This window comes from Triticum aestivum, chromosome 6B, assembly GCF_018294505.1.
Source record: "Triticum aestivum cultivar Chinese Spring chromosome 6B, IWGSC CS RefSeq v2.1, whole genome shotgun sequence".
Lineage (NCBI taxonomy): Eukaryota > Viridiplantae > Streptophyta > Magnoliopsida > Poales > Poaceae > Triticum > Triticum aestivum.
In genome coordinates, this window is record NC_057810.1 from 513,252,653 (window position 1) to 513,277,416 (window position 24,764).

The window sequence follows — 24,764 nt, forward strand, 5'->3', positions numbered from 1 at the left end:
TCGGGGTTGTGCATGATGAGGGAATTTTGCGTGAAGAAAATGAAGCATGGACAAACTATATGATTTTGTAGGGATAAGCTTGCTTTGGCCTTGTTGTTTTGAAAAGACATTATTGCTTTATTGGTACACTCGAAGTATTATTGTTTTTGTGTCAAATGATAGACTATTGCTTTGAATCACTCGTGTCTTAATATTCATGCCATGATTAGACATATGATCAAGATTATGCTAGGTAGCATTCCACATCAAAATTGTTCTTTTTTATCATTTACCTACTCGAGGATGAGTAGGAATTAAGCTTGGGGATGCTGATACGTCTCCGTCGTATCTATAATTCTTGATTGTTCCATGCCAATATTATTCACTTTCATATACTTTTTGGCAACTTTTTATATTATTTTTGGGACTAACATATTGATCCAGTGCCCAGTGCCAGTTCCTGTCTGTTGCATGTTTTTTGTTTTGCAGAAACCCAATATCAAACAGAGTCCAAACGGGATAAAAACGGACGGAGATTTTTTTTTGGAATATTTATGATTTTTGGGAAGTAAAATCAACGCGAAACGGTATCCGAGGTGGTCACAAGGTAGGGGGTGCGCCCTACCCCCCCAGGTACGCCCCTGGCCCTCGTGGTCCACCCGTAAGGCGGTTGATGCTCTTCTTCTGGTGCAAGAAAGATAATTTTATGAGAAAGATCTGGGCGAAAGATTCACCCCAATCGGAGTTACGGATCTCCAGATATAAAGGAAACAGTGAAGGGGTAGAATCAGGGAACGCAGAAACAGAGAGATAGATCCAATCTCGAAGGGGCTCTCGCCCCTCCCACGCCATGGGAGCCCAGGACCAGAGGGCAAACCCTTCTCCCATCTAGGGAGAAGGTCAAGGAAGAAGAAGAAGAAGAAGGTGGGCTCTCTCCCCCTTGCTTCCGGTGGCGCCGAAACGCCGCCGGGGGCCATCATCATCACCGCGATCTTCACCATCACCTCCGCCATCTTCACCAACATCTCCATCCCCTTCCCCCTTCTATCTACAGCGGTCCACTCTCCTGCAACCCGCTGTACTCTCTACTTGAACATGGTGCTTTATGCTTCATATTATTATCCAATGATGTGTTGCCATCCTATGATGTCTGAGTAGATTTCTATTGTCCTATCGGTGATTGATGAATTGCTATGATTGGTTTGAGTTGCATGTTTTATTATTGGTGCTGTCCTATTGTGCCCTCCGTGTCGCGCAAGCGTGAGGGATTCCCGCTGTAGGGTTTGCAATATGTTTATGATTTGCTTATGGTGGGTTGCGTGAGTGACGGAAACACAAACCCGAGTAAGTAGGTTGTTTGCGTATGGGATAAAAGGGGACTTGATGCTTTAATGCTATGGTTGGGTTTTACCTTAATGAATCTTTAGTAGTTGTGGATGCTTGCTAGAGATCCAATCATAAGTGCATATGATCCAAGTAGAGAAAGTATGTTAGCTTATGCCTCTCCCTCAAATAGAATTGCGATAGCGATTACCGGTCTAGTAACATAGTCAATTGCTTAGGGACAATTCCACAACTCCTACCACCACTTTTCCACACTCGCTATATTTACTTTATTGCATCTTTATCTTAACATCCCCTAGGTTATATTTACGTGTTCTTTACTTTCTTGCAAGCTTACACAAAAACACCTACAAAGTACTTCTAGTTTCATACTTGTTCTTGGTAAAGCAAACGTCAAGCGTGCGTAGAGTTGTATCGGTGGTCGATAGAACTTGAGGAAATATTTATTCTACCTTTAGCTCCTCGTTGGGTTTGACACTCTTACTTATCGAAAACTGTTGCAATCCCCTATACTTGTGGGTTATCAAGACTCACCGTCGTCCACCGCCGCGGCGTGGTCAATGTGGTCAAGGAACGACTTCCATCAGAAGAGTACTATATGTGGATAGGCTGACAGCTGGGTCCACGGCCGCAGCAAGGAAGTGCCTCCTTATTACGCGAAAAATAATGATTCCTCCACCTGACAGCAGGGACCCACCGGACGGGCCACCGTATTTCGCGAAAAAAAGTTTCCCCCCTGACTGGTGGTACCCACCAGCTACATCTTCGCACGCAAGGAAGTGCGTCCATATTACAGGCAAAAAAATTGATTCGCCCCCTAACTGCTGGGACCCACCAGCTACATCTTCGCACGCAAGGAAGTACCTAACAGTCGGGACCCACCTGGTCGAAGCGTATGTAGCATTGTCATTCTGGTCGCGTACGTGTACATACATACTGGTCGATGTAGAGGCACGCACGTGTCATCGTAGAGGCGCGCACGTAGCATGTACACATACGTACATCGGCCGGTGTGCAAGAAAGAAAATACGGCCACGTACGTACCTACTGGCGGGGTCTCGAACGCCTACTTGTGCATACGTATAGCCAGGGCTCGTGTACATGGCTGGGTCGGAACGGAGAAACGGCATCGGTCGTCGTGTTCATCGGGAGCCAACCGATTGGGTCAGAACGGAATGCGTCGTCGTGTTCATCGGGAGCCAACCACCTTGGATGGAACAACCGATGGAAACAAGGCCTGGCGTACCATAGAACGAAGGAAATGGCCTTGTGTTCGACCGGCCACGGTCGAAACGGGATCCTGTTCATCGGGAGGGGTCTCGCGTACCGCAAAACGGAGGAAACGGACTTCTGTTGGAGCGCTACGGTCGAAACGGGGGTCCTGTTCATCGGAAGGGGTGTGGCGTACCGCAAAACGGGACTCCATGGGATACTGTTCATCTCCACCGTCGACCTCCTCCAGCGTCCACGGGCTACTGTTCATCCACTGTCGACCTCCTCCAGCCTCCACCTGCGACTGTTCATCCACGGGCTCATGTTCATCCAGCTTCCACTGCGCGGTCCTCCACCGGCTACTGTTCAACCAGCCCTCTCCATGGGGTCCTGTTCAACCACCCCTCCACGGGCTACTATTCATCCAGCCCTCCACTGGCTATTGTTCAACCAGCCCTCCATGGGATCCAGTTTATCCAGCCCTCCACAGGGTCCTATTCGTCCACCCCCAACCGGCTTGATCGGGGTCCTGTTCATCTAGTGGAAACGGCCTCTACTACCATGGGGTCCTGTTCATCCAACCCCCCACTGGGAACTATTCACCCCCCAACAACACTCACTATTCATCCAGAGGCAGCATCGATCGGCTTCAGTTAGTAGCAGTAGCGAAGGAATCGCTCGATCGGGTTCAGTTAACAGCCATCAATTGATCGCTCGGGTTCAGTAACGCGTAGCCTGCAGCGCAATCGCTCGGGTTTAGTTAGAGCCCAACGCCTCGCACCCACGCGCGTACGTGTACGAGAGGAACGCGCAAACCCTTTGTGCATCACTCGGCCCCAACTACCCACCGTAACCGGGAACACCCCGATATTTTCCTCGCCCTTGCTTCTACCATGGTTTTTTCCGTCATGGACGGCCCAAAGAATGTCATGCAGGTGCATCTCCGGCCCGCCTAGGATGAAATGCCCATTTTCTGTCATGATTTTTTGTCATAGAAATAGGAGCCCACCACATCTATGATGATACCGGGGTTTTTTCACAATTATTGTCATGGAAGTGTCATAAGCATGACAGAAAAAAAATCGTTCGGCCCAAAATGTCACGAATGTGTCTTTTTTTGTAGTGAGTGTACCCTTGATGTAGCGATGCAGAGCACCATCGGTGGCCGAGAGTTTGACCTTGATGTCAATGGAGTGGCTGAGGGATGACAGTCAGCCATGCCTGCACGCTGAAGAAGATCCAAGGTGTACTGTCGCTGGGAGAGAACCATGCCATTGGCATTCTGGGTAACCGAGATGCCAAGGAAAAACGAGAGGTCTCCAAGGTCTCTCATGGCAAACTCGAAGTGTAGCTGCTACGTCAAGTGCTGAAGAAGCATGGACGTAGAGGCGGTGATCACAATATCATCAACGTACAAGAGGATGTACGCGAGCTCGTGTCCGTGCTGGTAGATGAACATGGAGACATCCGATTTTGATGCAACAAAGCCGAGGCGATGTGTGTAGAGAGCGAACCGTTGGTATCATGCATGGGGTGCCTGCTTGAGGCCATATAGCGACTTGTGAAGATGACACATATAGTCGGGGCAGTAGGCATCAACCAATCTAGGCGGCTGCTGGCAATAAACCTCCTTGTCAAGATTGTCGTTGAGGAAGGCATTCTTAACATGAAGCTGGTGGATCAGCCATGCACGGGAAACCGCAATGCTGAGAACAATGCGGATGGTGGCCGGTTTGACAACCGGGCTGAAAGTCTTGTCGAAGTCGACGCCCGGCTGTTGAGAGTAGCCGCGGACCACCTACCAAGCTTTATAGCAAGCAAGGCGTCCATCCGAATGAAACTTATGCTTAAAAATCCACTTCCCTGAAACAACATGAGCATGAGGTGTTCGTGGGACAAGTGACCACGTCCAGTTAGTGACAAGCACCTCGAACTCACCGTGGATAGCATGACGCCAGTGTTGGTCGTTGAGTGCACCCCGGTATGTTTTTGGGAGAGGAAAAATAGAGGAGTCGGAAGCTATAAGAGTCGTACGATCGACGGGTTGAGAGAGACCGCGCTTGGCGCGAGTAAGCATGGTGTGTGTATTGCTATGGGAGGGTGGCCGGTGCATAATGACAGGAGGAGAAGGCTCGCTCGAGCCAAAGGCAGAAACAAGCAAAGGCCCGGGCAAGGCAGGCACACTCGGTGGACCAGCGAAATTGGGTGGGCTGGGCGGCGGGCTAGGCGGTCTAGCGGGACTGGTCATGCTCGCGGGCGAGCGGATAGAGGGGGCAGGGAGGGCGAAGGGTTTCCATGCATAGCGGGTTGGACCGCAGTAGGTAAGGTGGGTGTGGTGTCTGTGGCTGCGAGGTGGAGTAGGAAATCCAGTGACGCGAGAGGGTTAGACGGACAATCCTGGGAGGAAGAGAAGGGAAAGATCGTTTCGTCAAAGACGACCTGTCAAGAAATGACGACGCGACGTGTTTGAGGATCAAGACACTTATATCCTTTATGGTTGGCGGGATAACCAAGGAATATGCATGCGACGAAATGGGGCGCTGGCTTATGCTTGGCGATGGAGGATTGGTTAGGTTTGCATAAACATCCAAAAACTCGGAGCGTGCTATAGTCAGGAAGTGTATTGTGTAGGCGGATGTAGGGTATGGCGAACACGATGGACTGAGAGGGGCATATGTTGATGAGATGAGTGGCGGTGGCCAAAGCTTCCACCCAATAGGGTGGTGGCATCAAAGACTGAAAGAGAAGCGTGTGTGTAACATCATTGAGGGTGCGGATGGCACGTTCGGCCTTGCCGTTTTGAGCGGAGGTGTAGGGGATGGAAAGAAGAATATGAATGCCATGGGAGGCAAAGAAGGTGGTGATCATGGAGTTGAGAAACTCGGTGCCATTGTCGGCCTGCATAGCTACTAGTGAACGGGAAAACTATGTGCGGGCATAGGCGACAAAATTGATAAGTGTGGTGGCGGTGTCTGATTTTTTCTAAGAGGAAACGTCCATATATAATGCGAGAAGTCGTCCACAGTAACAATATAATACTTAAAGCCAGAGTTGCTCAAAATAGGAGATGTCCAAAGATCACAATGTACTAATTGAAACGGCTCAACTCAATGCGAGGTAGACCTAGTGAATGGCCGTCGGCATTTTAGGAATCAGGGTAGCCAGACTTTCCTACATGCGGCCTGCGGCGTGGCTCCGTCAATGGCCTGGTATGACCCATCTTCAGCATCGATAAAGCAAGACCCTCGCCGGGAGCCAAGCCTCACGAGGCGGACGATGCCAAGACCTCCAGAAGGAGCAGCCTCCCTAGGCTGGCTCTTGAGGAGCGGAGATTCCTATGCAGGCGCTCACCTCGTGAGGTTAAGGTGACGCAAGCCATGACGACCAAGGCCAGGCGGGCGCTAGCAGGCGCAGTACAACAGGTTTCCTCTTTGGTGCTAAAGAGGCAAGCACAGGCGTGGAGTCCCGAGGAATCAGCCAAAGGTTTCCATTTCCGTGTTACAAGATCAAGACCGCCAGGATGGCAGGACGGAGGTCATCGCCGAGCCCACCACGACATCATGACCAGAAGCTTTGCAGGCGAAGACCACCTTTCGTCAGGATAAAATGTACTATTTGTCTCCCTTCAAACTTGGCCATTGTGGGATCCCTTCCCGCCTCCATTTTGGGGGAAGAGGACCAAGGCCACTATAAATATAGCTTAGCCACCACCATAGAAGGGGATCAGACCATGCGCACCCTCACCAGCTCACACCAACACAAGAACAGACCTCTTGAGGTAGTTCTTCCTATGTACTAGTTCATCCTCAGCCCACCGCGAGGCCAATCCACCACAAAGCAGGAGTAGGGTCTTACACCGGAAGGTGGCCCGAACCTTGGTAAACTGCCATGTCTGTTTCCTTTCCCGTTCATCGAGCTAGGCCGTGAGACCGACGGTTGGTAGGCAGGGGAGACCGAGTTCTTCGCATGCACCCTAGAGTTTGAATCTTTCTTGGGTCTGCGGAGCCCCGAATCCGACATTTGGCGCGCCAGGTAGGGGTGCGTCGAAGGTTCACCTCCTCGTCTGATGTACCTCACCTCGTTGTTCGGTTCCCATGCCGGGCGTCACTCCACTAGCCCGGCCATCGGGCTTTCTCCCCCGCCTTGTGGCAGGTGCGATGGCCGCCAAAGTTCAGGCCAGAGCTGCTGCCTCGATACGATGGCATGGCAAATCCGGCAGGGTTTCTCAGGGCATATGCAGAGGCTGTCTGTGCAGCCGGCGGCAGTGACAAGGTCATGGCGAATTGGCCCCCCATTACACTTATGGGTGAGCTGCGCGCCTGGCTCCTGGGCTTGCCGGAGTCTTCAGTGGCCTCATGGGAAGAGCTGTGCGGCCTCTTCATTGCATGCTTCGTGGAATCGGCACCCCACGCCATCACGGCCATCCTTGGCGGGTCGCAGGCACCGGCCTCGGACCGCCATGTCAAGCAGTTCTTCCATTGAGTGGGCGCGGCCCACATGCAGCGGGGAGCTCCCCCGAGTTGGGTGGCGCCTACGGCCGACCTCACCTTCGACTCAAGGGACCACCCAGAGACCACGGTCAGCGCCGGCGCTTCCCATGCTCTGCACCCCCACCATCTGCAATGTAGTAGTCACCAGGACCCTCATCAATGGCGGCGATGGCCTCAATGTCCTTTCCATGGAGGCGTTCGGCCTACTCATGTGCCCTATGGCCGGCTCCTCCCCACCAAGCCTTTCTCTGGGATCGTTGATGGCTCCACCTGCTCTCTAGGGAAAACCCGCCTCCCCGTCACCTTTGACACACACGACAACTACCACACCGAGATCATTGACTTCAACATCGCCCGCATCAACCTCCCATACAACGCCATTCTCGGGTACCCGGCCCTGGCTAAGTTCATGGTGGGAACCCATCCTGGCTACAACCTCATGAAGATGCCGGGAAGCAGCGTGTCCTCATCGTGGTGGGGGATAACAAGGATGCGCTCTCGGCCCTTAAGCTCGCCTTCAGGGCCACGGCGGCCAAGCGGGGAGGGGGCCCCGGAGGGCCCGAGGGCTGCGCCAGCAAAGAAGAAGCAATTGTTCTCTCAATACGAGCCGAGACAAAGCAAGTGTCGGTCGATGAAGACGGGGAATCGGGCTCTTCCTTCACCACAGGCTCCAGCCTCCCTCCAGACCAGGAAGAGGCGCTGGTCGGCTTTCTCCGCGCGAACAAGGACATGTTTTGCATGTGAAGCGGCGGAGCTGGCTGGGGTTCCACGTGGGGTAATCGAGCACCACGAGATATGGTGTGCCCAATGCACGCCCAGTAAAGTTGAAGGCGCGGTGGCAAGCCCCGGAGAAGCATTGGTTCATCGTCTAGGAGACTCGCAAGTTGCAGGAGGCCGGTGTCATTCGGGAAGTACGGCGTCCAGATTGGTTGGCGAACCCAGTTATCGTCCCCAAGAAGGGCGGGAAGGAGCGCATGTGCGTCGATTTCACCAACCTCAATAAGGCTTGTCCTCAAGATCCGTTCCCTCTCCCACACATCGATCAGATTGTCGACTCCACCACCGAGTGCGATTTACTATTCTTCCTGGACGCTTTCTCAGCCTATCACCAAATCAAGATGGCGGTGTTGAGAAGACGGTTTCCTGACCCCATCCGGGGTGTTCTGCTACATCTGCATGCCGTTTGGGTTGGGCCATGCGGGAGCAACCTTCTAGCGGCTGATGCACAGCGCCCTGGGCCAGCAGCTCAGGAGGAACGCCGAGGCATACATCGATGACACAGTGGTGAAATCTCGGGAGGCAAGAACCTTATCGAAAATCTGGAGACATTCGCCAGTCTGCACAAAGTGAACCTGCTACTCAACCTGAAAAAATGTGTGTTTGTCGTCCTGTCCGGCAAGCTGCTGGGATGCCTGGTGTCGCACAGAGGGATCAAGGCCAACCCTGAGAAGGTCAAGGCAATAGAAAGTATGAGTCCGCTGCAAACCCTCAAGGAGACGCAGAAGCTGGCAGGCTGTGTAACCTCGCTCGGGCGTTTCATCTCCAAGCTAGGTGAGCGCGCCCTCTGTTTCTTCAAGATGATGAAGAAGAAGCGCCCGTTCGAGTGGACTCGAGAGGCTCAAGCGGCTTCCAAGACCTCAAGATGTACCTCACCAGCCCACTGGTGATGGTAGCACTACGCCCCCTCGAACCCTTGGTACTCTACCTGGCGGCCACACCTCACTCTGCTAGCATGACACTCGTGCCGGTCTGGGAGGAGCGTCTAGTCAAGGGCTCACAGAGCAGCACCTCGTGCCCAGTCAAGATGCCGCACCCTCAGGACAGCGCTCCTGAGGCCTCGGCCACCCCTCCGGTTAGCGGGACTCTCGAGGATGGCGCTCTTGAGGTCATGGCTGCCCCGACAGATGACAAAGCTCCTGAGGTTCCCCAGTCTCAGGAGGTACAGGACCCCGCCAGTGCATCCAGCCTCATCGAACACCCAGTGTACTTCCTCAGCACAGTGCTACGTGATGCGCGGGCGTGCTACCCCATGCCACAAAAGCTTTTGCTCGCACTCCTTGTTGCCTCCCGGAAACTGCGTCTTTACTTCCAAGGCCACCCCATCAAGGTTGTCTCAGCTTACCCCTTAGAGAGGGTACTCCGGAGCCCTAATGCCGCGGGAAGGGTTGCCGAATGGAACATTGAACTACAGGTGTTCCAGTTGAAGTTCAGCGCCACCAGGACCATCAATAGTGCGGCCCTCGCTGACTTTGTGGCAGAATGGACTGATGCCCCTGACTGCGAGGTGGGCGAGGACCGTTCTCTCGCGCCCGGAAGCAAAGCACCGGATGGTTGGGTCATGTACTTCGACAGAGCATTCGCTCGTCAAGGTGCAGGGGCTGGAGCCGTGCTCATCTCGCCCACCTAGGACAAGCTCTACTATGCTATGCAGCTCTATTTCCAGCATGGCGAGAAGGTCTCCAACAACATCGCAGAATACGAGGGCCTAATCGCCAGCCTCAAGTCTGCGGCGGCTCTGGGGGTGAAGTGCCTCACCATCAGGGGCGACATCCAGCTCCTCGTTAACTTCTCCAACAAGGCATACAAGCCAAAGGACAAGCACATGGAGGCATACCTTGAGGAGGTACGCAAAATTGAGAAACTATTCTTAGGCTTGGAGTTGTAGCATGTGCCGCACGACACAAACAAGGAGGCAGACGACATTGCCAAGAGGGCGTACCGGTGGCAACCTCAGGAGTCTGGCGTCTTTGAGGAGCGGCTCTTCAAGCCGTTGGCAGCTCCACTCGCTGCGGGACCTGCATCGCCTCAGGAGGAGCTCCCCCCAGTGCCCCTCTCAGGCGCCCCAGCTTGCGGCCCAACTTCGGGGGCTCGCTTGCTCCTTGTGCTTGAGCCTCAGGAGGGGTGTTGGTCCAAGGAGTTCAAGGCATACCTGCTCTGAGGCGTCTTGCCAAAGAAGAAGGAGGACGCGGAGTGTGTGGCCCGCTAGGCCACTGCGTACTGCATCTAGGACAGTGAGCTCTATCGAAAGCGCCCGAAGGATGTTTCTCTATGATGCATCTCCAGGGAGCAGGGATGCAAGCTGTTGGCCAACATACAAGGCGGGGACTGCGGGCATCACTCCTAGTCGCGCACCCTCATGGCAAGGCATTTCGCAACGGATTCTACTGGACCACGATGCTCAATGATGCCACTAGTTGGTAAGATCATGTGAGGCCTATCAGTTCCATGATAAGCAGATCCACCAGCCTGGTCAGGGCCTCTAGACCATCCCGCTCTCATGGCTGTTCGGAGTCTGGGGTCTGGACATCCTGGGCCCGTTCCCTCCCCGGTTCAAGCCCGGCGGTGTGGCGGCTCATTGTAGTCGCCGTCACTCGTGCTCTGCCCAGAAGAGGAGCCCCCGCTGCTAGAGGCGGTGTGGCTGTCGCCAAGGGCAAGATCACCACCGGCAACAACACCATCTTGGTTGATGTTGCTCTCCGGACAACACCCCAGGCACCGGCCGACTTCCCCAAAGACCCTGACATAGAGGGTCACAACGCCGTCATACGTGAAGTGGAGGGTGCACCTCTCATGCAGGTCGCGCACACGGGCTAACGGCTACCACCCGCGGTTCAGGAACACGTTGCCAGCGGTGGTGACTTCAACATCCACCCATGAGGCCTTGCTGCAGCACCCAGAGGCCACCAGGCCCTCCGGCGGGCAGCGCGCTAGCAAAGGAGCGCGGAAGCTTGAACCAGATGCCAGCTGGCCTCCCTGGCCACAAGACAAACTCCAGGGATGCATCGACTGAGTGGGAGCGCGACTGTGGTGGCCGGGCGATCGCCGCACGCCTCCCCTCATCGTTGAGGTCGCCCTATCCGCGGCAGCTCCTACCGCGAGAAGAGGCACCACCGCGACTGCCAGAGGCAATGCTAGCCGTTGAAGGGGCACGCCCGCGCCCCCGAGACGCCGCCGCCAGAGTCGCCACGTGCTTTTGCGGCCGCCCAGGGCCTCTGATGACCCACAAGTATATGGGATCAATAGTAGCCTTTTCAATAAGTAAGAGTGTCAAACCCAACGAGGAGCAGAAGGAAATGACAAGTGGTTTTCAGCAAGGTACTGTCTGCAAGTGCAGAAATTGTAAGTAACCGAGTAGTTTGATAGCAAGATAATTTGTAACGAGCAAGTAATGATAACAGTAACGAAAGTATAGCAAGATAGCCCAATCCTTTTGAGGAAAATCACAAGACAAAACGGTCTCTTATAATAAGCAAAGCGTTCTTGAGGGTATACGGGAATTTCATCTTGCCACTTTCATCATGTTGATTCAATTCGTGTTCGCTACTTTGATAATTTAATATGTGGGTGGACCGGTCCTTAGGTGGTGATATTACTTGAACAAACCTCCTACTTATGATTAACCCTCTTGCGAGCATCCGCAACTACGAGAAAAGTATTAAGAATAAATTCTAACCATAGCATTAAACTCTTGGATCCAATCTGTCCCTTATGGAATAGCGCATAAACTACGGTTTAAGCTTCTGTCACTCTCGCAACCCATCATCTAATAACTACTCCACAATGCATTATCTTAGGCCCAAATATGGTGAAGTGTCATGTAGTCTATGTTCACATGACACCAATAAGGGAATCACAACATACATACTATCAAAATATCAAACACATACCAAATTCACATGATTACTTGCAACATGATTTCTCCCGTGACCTCAAAAACAAAAGTAACTACTCACAAATGATAATCATGCTCAAGATCATAGGGGTATTACATAGCATATTGGATCTGAACATGTAATCTTCCACCAAATAAACCATATAGTAATCAACTACAAGATGTAATTGTGACAGCCTGGTTTTTGCCCTCTTTCTTTTTCTGGATTTCCTTGCCATTTGATTTGAATTTGGAGTTTTTGAATCAACTCACTTGGACTTAATCACTTGGGCATGTCCTTGATTTTCACCCAAGTGACCAATCTCTCGATCAAAACCATCATTTCCTCTCTGATATATCCCAAAGTGGCCCTAGAAATATTTTTCATAAATGAAACATATTCATTTCCTTCTGTGAAAACCATTTGAGTCACATATGCTCCCAAGCAACCCTCATTTTCCTTGCACCCAAAAATCTTTGAAAATTCCTGAATATTCTTTGGACCTTGACACACCTCCCTATGCAAATATATTTCATAGTTATTTGGAATATTTTTGCTATAGAAAATCTTTTCTGTTCTGGCCACAAAATGCAGTTTCTACAGGAAGTATATTATTTTGTAACCAAATGGAGCTGAAATTTTTTGAGCTTCACCCTCCTAAGAAAACCCTAACCCCAAGAGATTAGACCTAAACTCCTTCTCAAACCCCTCCAAAAACAGTGCACAAGTTTTTGTTCGGAAAATTGCTACTTAGCTCTTGTTCAATCCGGTCGGCCTGGCAGTGTGCCATCTCATCTCCTAGACCAAACACTTCACGGACAACACATTGGACAAGGTTTGGCATCGCCTGGGCATCAGTTTGGCTGAGTTCGTGTTGTGACCGTGTGTGGACACAGGCGCTGGTACGCGTTCGACGCGCTCTGCGCTGCGCCCGAGCCCTTGTTTAGCGTGTGCCCGTCTCAGCGCTCGCCGCCGACTGCCGCACCGCGCCACTAGCCTCGACGCATCACCCTTGACCTCCCCCTGCTGCTCGCCGATGCCGGAGCCGGCACAGTGAGCACGGGCTCGACGCAGCCAAAGGCACAGTGCGCATGTGCCATTGTCTCTGTCCGCACCCGCGCCCTGTGCTCGTCCTCGAGCCTCCACAGTGGCCGCGTGATCGCCGAACCCCTCTCCACCTCTCTCTTGCACTCCTTGTTGCTGTGTGCTGACTTTTAGATCCCTCTGGTGGAGTCGAGAACCGCCATCCCCTCCTCCTATAAATAGTGGCCCCCCTGGCCTATTCGAGCTCCTCAATCCACTCGACCATCACCCACAAGCAGTAGAGAAGCCGCAGCCCGGCCGGGTAGGCCTCTGGCCGCCGTCCTCAGCTCGAGCTCACCGGTGATCCCCTCTGCTTGCCTCCCACCTCTACACTACTCCTCGAGCTCCATCTTCTTCTCCGATGACTCCCTGGTGGCCCGTTGGTGCCCGCTGATCCTGTTGGATCCCCTGGAACTGCCCTCTCGCGTCGTCTTCTTCATCTCCGGTGAGATCCGACCGCAGCCGCCGCTGGAGACGATGTTTCCGAGCTGCTCCGACCATCCCTCGCCAAGCCACGGGTACAGGCAGGTGCGCCGGGACCTCCTCTACACATTCCACCTTCTCAGATCGGCCGTCGATCCCTCCTCACCGGAGAGAGCTCCGGCGAAGCGCCTCCCGTCTCTGTTTCCCTCTCCTCCTCTCCAAACTTGACCACGGGGCTCACTGTCAGGCACTCAGCCATGGCCGAAGCGGTATGAGTGGTGGCGCCCCGCGGGAATACGTATTCGACGTCACCCCCTGGTTTTCTTTTATTTGAAATTAATTCAAATATTTTGACCAGCAACTTTGGCCAGCCATAACTTTTAAAGCATGAGTTCAAATGAATTGATTCTTTTTGCATTATGTTTGTATTGGAATATTCTAGCAGCACACCAATTCGGAGATTTTCCTATGATGCCTAGAATTTCTAGTGAATTTTAGAATGATTCTTGATATTTTCTTTTGCTTCTTTTAATTGTTTTCAGAGGGAGAAGCTTGTCTTGAGGAGAACCGGGAGGAGTGTGAACCTCCTCTGCACTAAGGCAAGCCACACCAACATTTGCATGGTGTCATTTCAATATTTACGATTTTCCAACTAGAATATGATTTATTTAATGCATTTAATAATTAAATTAATATTGCTTATGTTAGTTACTTTGACATGTTTGAAATGCTTAGTTTATAGTAGTGTTTGAATGCATGGACTAATATGAGGCAGTAGGATTAGTTTTGAAAGTGTGGTTATGATATGGTGATGATCGGCATCCTTTTCATATATGAGGTATTCATTTTAATATGATAATGACCTAACTAAAAATGATGAGATTTAAAACCAATGAAGTTGAAACCAGTGTGTTAAAGTGATGAGTAGTGCAATCAGAGTGATTCTATGATGTTGATCCATTTACTTTAATTGTCATGTGAATTTGATGCATGTCAGATAGTTGCATGTTCATGGCATATTGTGAGTCGAGTTATTTCTATTTCAAGCTAAACCTGATGTTAACTCAACTTGAACATAATGATGATCGGGTCATGGTGCCAGTGAATCAAGTTTTTCCTAGTGCAACCACATTTGCCTTTATGGCAAGGCCTTTATTCAGCTTGTTGTCATGCCTCTGGTCAGTACCTCCGATGAGGGAAGGTTATGGGTGTGCGGTACCCTGGCCCAGTAAGCAGACATAACCTTGAGTGCCCATTGTTGTTATGGTACCTTGTCCCCGTTTGGGACCGTTGATTTGTTTTGCCACGACGGTGGCCGTTGGATGTCTTTGATAGACATTGGGTCCACCCATGACTTATCTAGAGGGGAGTTGGTCGGAGTGGCCGAGAGAGTGTCATGGCAATGGGAGGGTTCTGTCAGAATGTCGTTGGTCCACCCGAATGGGAGTGCGAGGCCATGGGTTCCGTGGTGTGGGTACAATGTGCTAACCTCTGTGGAGTGTTTACTAAATCTATCGATAGCCGCGTCCTTGGTTACGGACATAGCTCGTGAGTAGGTCACACCATGGATCAACATGATTAAGTAATCTTGCACAGTAAATTTATATGCTTGGCACTAGTTAAGTGATGAGATTTGTGAGGCCATGAAGATGGTCGTTTTCGTGGGATCCAAAGTGTTGGCTCGTTTGGGATCCGGAAGCAGACACCATATGATGATGTTGGTTACGAGGTAACCCGTTTGGTAAGAGAGTTCGAGGGACTCGTTGCACAAGGTTGATTCAGTGCATAAGTAGTATGTTATAGCATTGCATTTAACTTGATTAATTGTCATGATATTGTTTGCCATTATGCTTATGCTTGTTGTGAGCTTGCAAGTACGTTCAATGTATCGACCAAGCGTGTCATGCCAGATTTCAGGAAAGTCTTAACGGATCAGAGTGCTTCCCCCGTGTCTACATCGTGTTCACATTGGTGTCCTTGTGCTATGGAGTTCCGCTTCATCGTCGCTCCGCTGCCGCGTACTTCTCGTGATCGAGGCCCCCTTCATCTTCATTAAATAATGTACATATTGTTTAGACGGACCGTGTGTGTCGCTTGGCCTTGCTACTTGATGTAATATCGAACCTATGTTTCCGCTAGCATCAATAAAGCAGTTGTTTTCTATACCAAGTTGTTGTGTGTTGCCAGAAGACTTGATCTCTGGGCTGCAAGGTAAACTGGTTGCTCTGAGCGGGGGTGCCACAACGCTTGGTATCAGGGTTGTGCTAATTGTAGGACACGCTAGACCACCGCCTCATTAGTTGAACGGTAGCTAATTTAGTTTTGAGTGCCGATAGTAATAGCAATGTGTTGCTGCATTGCATGCATTCTATTTATTGTTGTTGCTAACTATCTAATGATTGTGAGTGTAAATGGCTCCGGTTCCGTACCTGTACCAGTCCGAGCCAGCACCCTACACCTAGCTCATCTGCTTCAGAATGTGTGGTCTCGACTCTACCCAGATGGTGCTGATCCAGTATACCAGGTGTACCGGGAGCATCTGGTCGGTTGATTGTATGAGTATTACACGGAGGTCACTTTACACCACAGTTCCCCTTCCGACGCTTACACTCCTTCCTCTAAGGGTGGTTTCTCTTTCGCGCCCTCTCAGGCCATCCCGTTTGCTGCACTCAAGGCTCTTGTAGACCTGTGCTACAATGAGGTTTGCATGTAGACTCATCCAAGTTTCTACTTCTACCCGTCTCTGCACAAGAACGAGCATATCCGCTTCCCTTTTATTGATCCGGCGTGCGATCGTCCTTCTAGCCACCTTTCTCGCTATATCACCGCCAGTTATCTCTTGATCTATGAGTTGGCCTAAGAGTTAACGTGAGCCCGTATAGCTCTTGCCGCTGCTCGGAATAGGAACCCTCCACCTACTGTCGGATTTACCCCGTTCGTTCCTCCAGCCTCTGTTTCCCCTGCTACTCCGGTGACCACTCAAAGTACCACGACCACTTTGGCAGTGACTCCTCGTGGGGCCCCTATTGCGTGGGCCTCCCTTATCGCTACCCCTGCAGCCCCTATACTCCAGACTCACCCCGCACCTGCCCCTGAGGGAGAGTCCTCGAGGCAGCATCGTCATGTCACCTTTAACCCGAAGGTTTCCGTTAACACTATCAGTTCAGGATCTGAGTCCGGCTCAGGAGAGGACCCAACCGAACTAGCAAAGCACTAGATCGTCCGAGTATCCGCAATTGTCATGAGGTTGATGTACGAATGTAGTCGTACGTGTCATGATGTTTCATTACATGTATAAGAGTAGTCGGACCCATCATGATGTTTACCTTTCATGTATGAGTCTATGTATAATTATGTTGGAACTTTTTATTATTCGCTTTGGTTTTTGCTACTTTCTTCCGGGTTTGTCGCTTTCTTCTCTTCCCATTTTTGGATGTTGCTCATCGCGGTTGCTTTATATTGGGAAAAACGAACAGTAGGATGACACGGGGAGGGAGCAGCAGTAACGCTTCTGAGGATGTCCCTGTTCGTCGCTCAGCAAGACAGGCAGGGCATTCCCCTGGGCCGTATTCTCCACCACCGCCTCTACCGCCACATCCACCATCCAATGAACAAATCATGTGCACGTTCGAAGAAAGAAGAAACAACGGTCTGATTGAGTTATTGAAAAGTGTGCAAGCCGTGGTTGGGTAGAATGGGAATCAGAATGGTCATCACTCCAAGCTATCAGACATTCAGAGGACTAAGCCTCCCAGTTTCAGTCAAGTTATCGATCCTTTGGAAGCCGATGATTGGTTGTGGACTATTGAGAAAAATCTTGAGATTGCTCGCACTGAAGAAGCTGACAAGGTTCCGTTTGCTACACACTATCTTGAGGGAGCTGCCGCTATATGGTGGGATAATGATAAAGCTATGTGGCCTGCGGACGAAGAAATCACTTGTACTAAATTCAAGGACCATTTCGCTCAAGATCTAAATTTATCAAAAGCAAACACTAGTGCTAGAAATTCTTTTTCAGTAGTAGCATAATTTCGTTGGGCACTGTCTAGAGTTTTACTTGCATAATGAATAACATTTAGTTTCTTATCAACTCTTTGTCCTAGAACAACACCAACAGCATAATCACTAGCATCACACATAATTTCAAAAGGCAAGTTCCAGTTAGGTGGTTGAACAATAGGTGCAGAAATTAAGGCTTTCTTGAGTGTTTCAAAGGCTTCTAAACAATCATCATCAAAAACAAAAGGAACATCCATTTGCAAAAGTTTTGTAAGGGGCCTAGAAATTTTAGGGAAGTCATTGATAAATCTCCTATAGAAACCAACATGACCTAAGACACTACGAATACCTTTGATATCTTTAGGACATGGCATTTTCTCAATTGCATCATCCTTAGCTTTGTCCACTTCAATACCTCTTTCAGAAATTTTATGGCCCAAAACAATACCTTCATTAACCATAAAGTGGCACTTCTCCCAATTCAAGATAAGATTTGTTTGCTCGCATCTATGCAAAACTCGATCAAGATTGCTTAAAAAATCATCAAAAGACTTCCCATAAACAGAGAAGCCATCCATGAAAACCTCAACAATCTTTTCACAAAAATCAGAGAATATAGCAGCCATACATCTTTCAAAAGTAGTAGGTGCATTGCATAAACCGAAAGGCATACGTCTTTAAGCATAAGTTCCAAAGGGATAAGTGAAAGTGCTCTTTTCTTGATCAGGTTGAGAAACATGTATTTGTGAAAAACCAGAGTACCCATCAAGGAAGCAAAAATGTGTGTGCTTAGATAATCTTTCTAGCATTTGAACAATAAAAGGCACAGGGTAATGATCTTTTCTAGTTGCTTTGTTTAATTTTCTAGAATCAATTACCATTCTATAAACAGTAACTATTCTTTGTGGAATAAGTTCATTCTTATCATTAGGAACAACAGTAATACCTCCTTTCTTAGGGACACAATGAACTAGACTTACCCATCTACTATCAGCTATAGGATAGATTACACCTGCTTCCAGAAGTTTTAATATTTCCATTCTTACAACTTCCTTCATCTTCGGATTTAACCGACATTGGTGATCAACAACATGTTTAGGATCAGGTTCCATATTAACCTTGTGCTGACATAGATTGAGACTAATGCCCTTTAAATCATCAAGAGTATATCCAATAGCAGCTCGGTGCTTCCTTAGACCTTTCAATAAGCGTATTTCAAAGTGTCAGGCAATTGTTTTAATTCAAACACAAGATCACCTTTAGGTGGAGGAGGACCTGCTAGAGTTTCAATATGCAAATTGTGTTTAAGCAGAGGTTGTTGTTCGAACAAGATTCTATCTATTTCATTTCTTTCATGCATATGTAAATCATTTTCATGGTCCAGCAGATATTGTTCTAGAGGATCAGTGGGAGGCACATCAATAGAAGCAAGACCAATATTTCATCCTTACTAAGCAATTCTTTTTATGAGGTTTTCTACTAAACTTGGAAAAATTAAACTCATGAGACTCATCACCAAAGCTAACACCGACAGTTTGTTTCTCACAATCTATTTTAGCATTAACGGTGTTCAAGAAAGGTCTACCAAAAATAATGGGACAAAAGTCATCTTGTCGGGAACCAAGAACAAGAAAATCAGTAGGGTATTTTATTTTCCCACACAAGACTTCAACATCTCCAACAATCCCAATTGGTGGTATCGTATCACTATTAGCAAGTTTAATAGTAACATCTATGTCTTCTATCTCTGCGGGTGCTATATCATTCATAATTTCTTGATATAAGGTAAAGGGAATAGCACTCACGCTAGCACCTATGTCACATAAACCATGATAACAATGATCTCCTATTTTAACTGAGACAACATGCATGCCAACAACAGGTCTATGATTATCCGTTTTATTGGGTTTGGCAATTCTAGCAACTTCATCACAGAAGTAAATAACATGCCCATCTATATTTTCTTCCAGGAGATCCTTAACCATAGCCACACTAGGTTCTACTTTGATTTGTTCATCAGGTTTAGGTGTTGTAATATAACTTTTGTTAACCAGTTGAAACTTTGGCATGTTCCTTTATCCTAACAGGGAAAGGTGGTTTCTCAATATAAGCAGTAGGAACAACTGGGCCAACATTATAAATTATGGTTTCCTCTTTAGCTAGTACAAGTTCTTTAATTTCTTCTTTAATAGGTGGGTGATATTTAAACCACTTCTCCTTAGGGAGATCAACATGAGTAGCAAATGATTCACAAAAGGAAGCTACTATCTCAGAGTCAAGTCCATATTTAGTGCTAAACTTTTGAAAAGCATCAGTATTCATAAAAGATTTAACACAACCAGACTTAAGCTTAATACCTAACTCTTTACGTTCATCGAGTTCCCAATCCTCAGAGTTGCGTTTAATTCTTTCCAAAAGATCCCACCGGAATTCAATAGTCTTCTTCATAAAAGAACCGGCACAACAAGTATCAAGCATGGATCGATCATTATGAGAAAGCCGAGGATAAAAATTCTGGATAATAATTTCTCTAGAGAGCTCGTGATTGGGGCATGAATATAACATTAACTTAAGCCTCCCCCAAGCTAGAGTGATACTTTCTCCTTCACGAGGCGAAAAATTATATATGTAATTCTAATCACGATGAACTAGATGCATAAGATTTTTTTTGGTGAAACTCCAATTTCAATTGATTCCAATTCCAAGATCCAATATCATCGCATAGCCTATACCATGCCAATGCTTTTCCCTTAAAATATAAAGGGAAAACCTTCTTCTTAACTTCATCTCTGAGTAAACCTGCAAGCTTAAACACTCCACAAATTTCTTCCACACATATCAAGTGCATATTAGGATGTTCTGTTCCATCTCCTACATAAGGATTAGCTAGCAGTTGTTCTATCATACCCGAAGGAATTTCATATTCAATATTTTTAGTAGGTCTAGTAGGTTGAGGGGTAACGAATTGTGGTTCTGGTCGAGGTGAAGATACCCCAAACAAACCCCTCAAAGATGTTTTTCCATAGTAACAAGTGACAACAAATTTCAGCACATAGTAATAAGTTTTCCTTACCAATTTCCACTTACCAAGAGCGCTTCACTCCCCAGCGACGGCGCCAGAATATATCCTTGATGACCCATAAGTGTATGTGATCAATTGTAGCATTTTATATAAGTAAGAGTGTCGAACCCAACAAGGAGCAGAAAGAAATGACAAGTGGTTTTCAGCAAGGTAATGTCTGCAAGTGCTGAAATTGTAAGTAATGGAGTAGTTTGATAGCAAGATAATTTGAAACGAGCAAGTAACGGTAACGGTAACAAAAGTGCAGCAAGATAGCACAATACTTTTGAGGCAAATGACAGGCCAAAACGTCTCTTATAATAAGCAAAGCGTTCTTGAGGGAACACGGGAATTTCATCTAGTCACTTTCATCATGTTGATTCAGTTCGTGTTCGCTACTTTCATAATTTGATATGTGGGTAGACCGGTGCTTAGGTGTTGTTATTACTTGAACAAACATCCTACTTATGATTAACCCTCTCGCAAGCATCCGCAACTACGAGAAAAGTATTAAGAATAAATTCTAACCATAGCATTAAACTTTTGGATCCAATCGGTCCCTTACGGAATAGTGAATAAACTAGGGTTTAAGCTTCTGTCATTGTCGCAACCCATCATCTAATAACTACTCCACAATGCATTCCCTTAGGCCCAAATATGGTGAAGTGTCATGTATTCGACGTTCACATGACACCACTAAGGGAATCACAACATACATACTATCCAAATATCAAACACATATCAAGTTCACATGATTACTTGCAACATGATTTCTCCCGTGACCTCAAGAACAAAAGTAACTACTCACAAATGATAATCACGCTCAAGATCAGAGGGGTATTAAATAGCATATTGGATCTGAACATACAATCTTCTACCAAATAAACCTTATAGTAATCAACTACAAGATGTAATCAACACTACTAGTCACCCACAAGCACCAATCTATAGTTCTGGTACAAATATTGAACACAAGAGATGAACTAGGGTTTGAGAGGAGATGGTGCTGCTGAAGATGTTGATGGAGATTGCCCTCCCCAAGATGGGAGAGTTGTTGTGATGATGATGATGATGATGATGATTTCCCCCTCTGGGAGGGAAGTTCCCCCGGCGGAATCACTCCGCCAGAGGGTAAAAGTGCTCCTGCCCAAGTTCCGTCTCGATACGGCGGCGCTCCGTCCTGAAAGTCCTCTCCTTATTTTTTCTAGGTAAAAATGACTTATATACCAAAAGATGGGCACCAGAGGTGGGCCGAGGGGAGCACTACCCACCAGGGCGCGCCTGGGCTCCCTGGCGCGCCCAGTTGGGTTGTGCCCACCTGATGGGCCCCCTCTGGTACTTATTGGCTCCAATATTTCTCATATATTCCATAAAAAATCCCCATAAAGTTTCAGATCATTTGGAGTTGTGCAAAATAGGTGGCATGACGTAGCTTTTCCAGGTCCAGATTTCTAGCTGACGGAATTCTCCCTATTTGTGTGTACCTTGCATATTATGAGAGAAAAGGCATTAGAATTACTCCAAAAAGCATTATTATGGATAAAAACATCATAAATAACAGTAGGTAAACATGATGCAAAATGGACGTATCAGCCTCTCTTGGGTGGCGGCGAGCCTGGCCCCTCCTTGGGGGCCTTCCCTTTCTCTGCCGCGGAAAACCTCCTCACTGGCGCCATGGACGCTTTGAAGAGAAGGTGAGACAAGAAGGAGGAAGAAGGAGCAAGCAGCAAGAAGACGGAGATGAGCAGGGGGCTCCCCACCACTTATAGCCAGAGGAAGGCCAATCACCGGCCTCCATGATCCCTAGTAATGATGATCTTTTTTGCATGCAGCAGGTTGTTGTCAAGTCGAGCGGTTGCCGAGGCATCATGGGGAAGTGGAGACGCCCACGCCCCATCAAGCGCCACGCGCCGACTCGGTCCGCAGGAGATTGGGGCCTGTGGCGCCTCGCCCTTGCCCTTTGGCTTCGCCTCAAGCCAAGTCCAAGCGCGCCTTGGGCCCATGGGCTATTGTCGGCGTTCTGGGAACTAGGGTACCCAGACATGACTGCCTGCAACTCACAGCGTGGCTCCATCAACGGCCTAGTAGGCCCATCTTCAGCATTGACAAACCAAGACCCTCGCGGGGGGCAAGCCTCGCGAGGCAGACAACGCCAAGACCTCTAGAGGGAGCGGCCTCCCTAGGCCGGCTCCTAAGGAGCGGAGATTCCTATGCAGGCGCTCACCTCGTGAGGTTAAGCTAATGCAAGCCATGACAACCAAGGACAGGTGGGCCCCAGTGACGTAGTACAATAGGTTTCCTCTTCGGTGCTAAAGAGGCAAGCGCAAGCGCGGAGTCCCGAGGAATCAGCCAAAGGTTTCCATTTCCGTGCTAGAAGACCAAGACTGCCAGGACGGCAGGATGAAGGTCGTCGCCGAGCCCACTATGGCGTCATGACCAGAAGATTTGCAGGCGAAGACCACCTTTCGTCAGGATAAGATGTACTATTTGTCTCCGTTCAAACTTGGCCATTGTGGGATCCCTTCCCGCCTCCATTTTGGGGGAAGAGGACCAAGGCGACTATAAATATAGCTTAGCCACCACCATAGAAGGGGATCGGACCATCCGCACCCTCACCAGCTCACACCAACACAAGAACAGACCTCCTGAGGTAGTTCTTCCTCTGTACTAGTTCATCCTCAGCCCACCTTAAGGCCAATCCACCACAAAGCAGGAGTAGGGTCTTACACCGCAAGGTGGCCCGAACCTGGGTAAACTGTTGTGTCTCTTTCCTTTCCCGTTCATCGAGCTAGGACATGAGAGAGACGAGTTGGTAGGCTGGGAAGATTGAGTTCTTCGCACACACCCCAGAGTTTGAATCTTTCTTCACAACCTTCTTCTTGTAGACGTTTACTACACAACCTTCTTCTTGTAGACATTGTTGGGCCTCCAAGTGTAGAGGTTTGTAGGACAGTAGCAAATTTCCCTAAAGTGGATGGCCTAAGGTTTATCAATCCGTGGGAGGCGTAGGATGAAGATGGTCTCTCTCAAACAACCCTGCAACCAAATAACAAAGAGTCTCTTGTGTCCCCAACACACCCAATACAATGGTAAATTGTATAGGTGCACTAGTTCGGCGAAGAGATGGTGATACAAGTGCAATATGGATAGTAGATATAGGTTTTTGTAATCTGAAAATATAAAAACAGCAAGGTAACTAATGATAAAAGTGAGCACAAACAATATTGCAATGATAGGAAACAAGGCATAGGGTTCATACTTTAACTAGTGCAAGTTCTCTCAACAATAATAACATAGATAGATCATATAACAATCCCTCAACATGCAACAAAGAGTCACTCCAAAGCCACTAATAGCAGAGAACAAATGAAGAGATTATGGTAGGGTACGAAACCACCTCAAAGTTATCCTTTCTGTTCAATCTATCATAGAGTTCATACTAGAATAACACCTTAAGACACAAATAACCCAAAACCCTAATGTCACCTAGATACTCCATTGTCACCTCAAGTATCCGTGGGCATGATTATACGATATGCATCACACAATCTCAGATTCATCTATTCAACCAACACCAATTACTTCAAAGAGTGCCCCGAAGTTTCTACCGGAGAGTCAGGACGAAAACGTGTGCCAACCCCTATGCATAGGTTCATGGGTGGAACCCGCAAGTTGATCACCAAAACATACATCAAGTGGATCATGTGAATTTCCCATTGTCACCACAGATAAGCACGGCAAGACATACATCAAGTGTTCTCAAATCATTAAAGACTCAATCCGATAAGATAACTTCAAGAGGAAAACTCAATTCATCACAAGAGAGTAGAGGGGGAGAAACATCATAAGATCCAACTATAATAGCAAAGCTCGCGATACATCAAGATCGTGCCATAGAGAGAACACGAGAGAGAGAGAGAGAGATCAAACACATAGCTGCTGGTACATACCCTCAGCCCCGAGGGTGAACTACTCCCTCCTCATCATGGAGAGCGTCGGGATGATGAAGATGGCCACCGGTGATGGATTCCCCCTCCGGTAGGGCGCCGAAACGGGCTCCCGAGAGGTTTTTGGTGGCTACAGAGGCTTGCGGCGGTGGAACACCCGATCTATCTTCGTATTCGATGTTTTTAGGGTATATGGGAATATATAGGCGAAAGAAGTCGGTCGGGGGAGCCTCGAGGGGCCCACGAGATAGGGTGTGCGCCCTCCTATCTCCTGGCCCTGGCTTGTACTCCAAGTCTCCCGGGTCATGTTCGTTCCAAAAATCATGCTCCCGAAGGTTTCATTCTGTTTGGACTTCATTTGATATTCCTTTTCTTCGAAATACTGAAACATGCAATAAAACAACAATATGGGATGGGCCTCCGGTTAATAGGTTAGTCCCAAAAGTAATATAAAAGTGTATAATAAAGCCCGCAATCATTCAAAATAGATAATAAAATAGCATGAATGCTTCATAAATTATAGATACGTTGGAGATGTATCAGCATCCCCAAGCTTAATTCCTGCTCGTCCTCG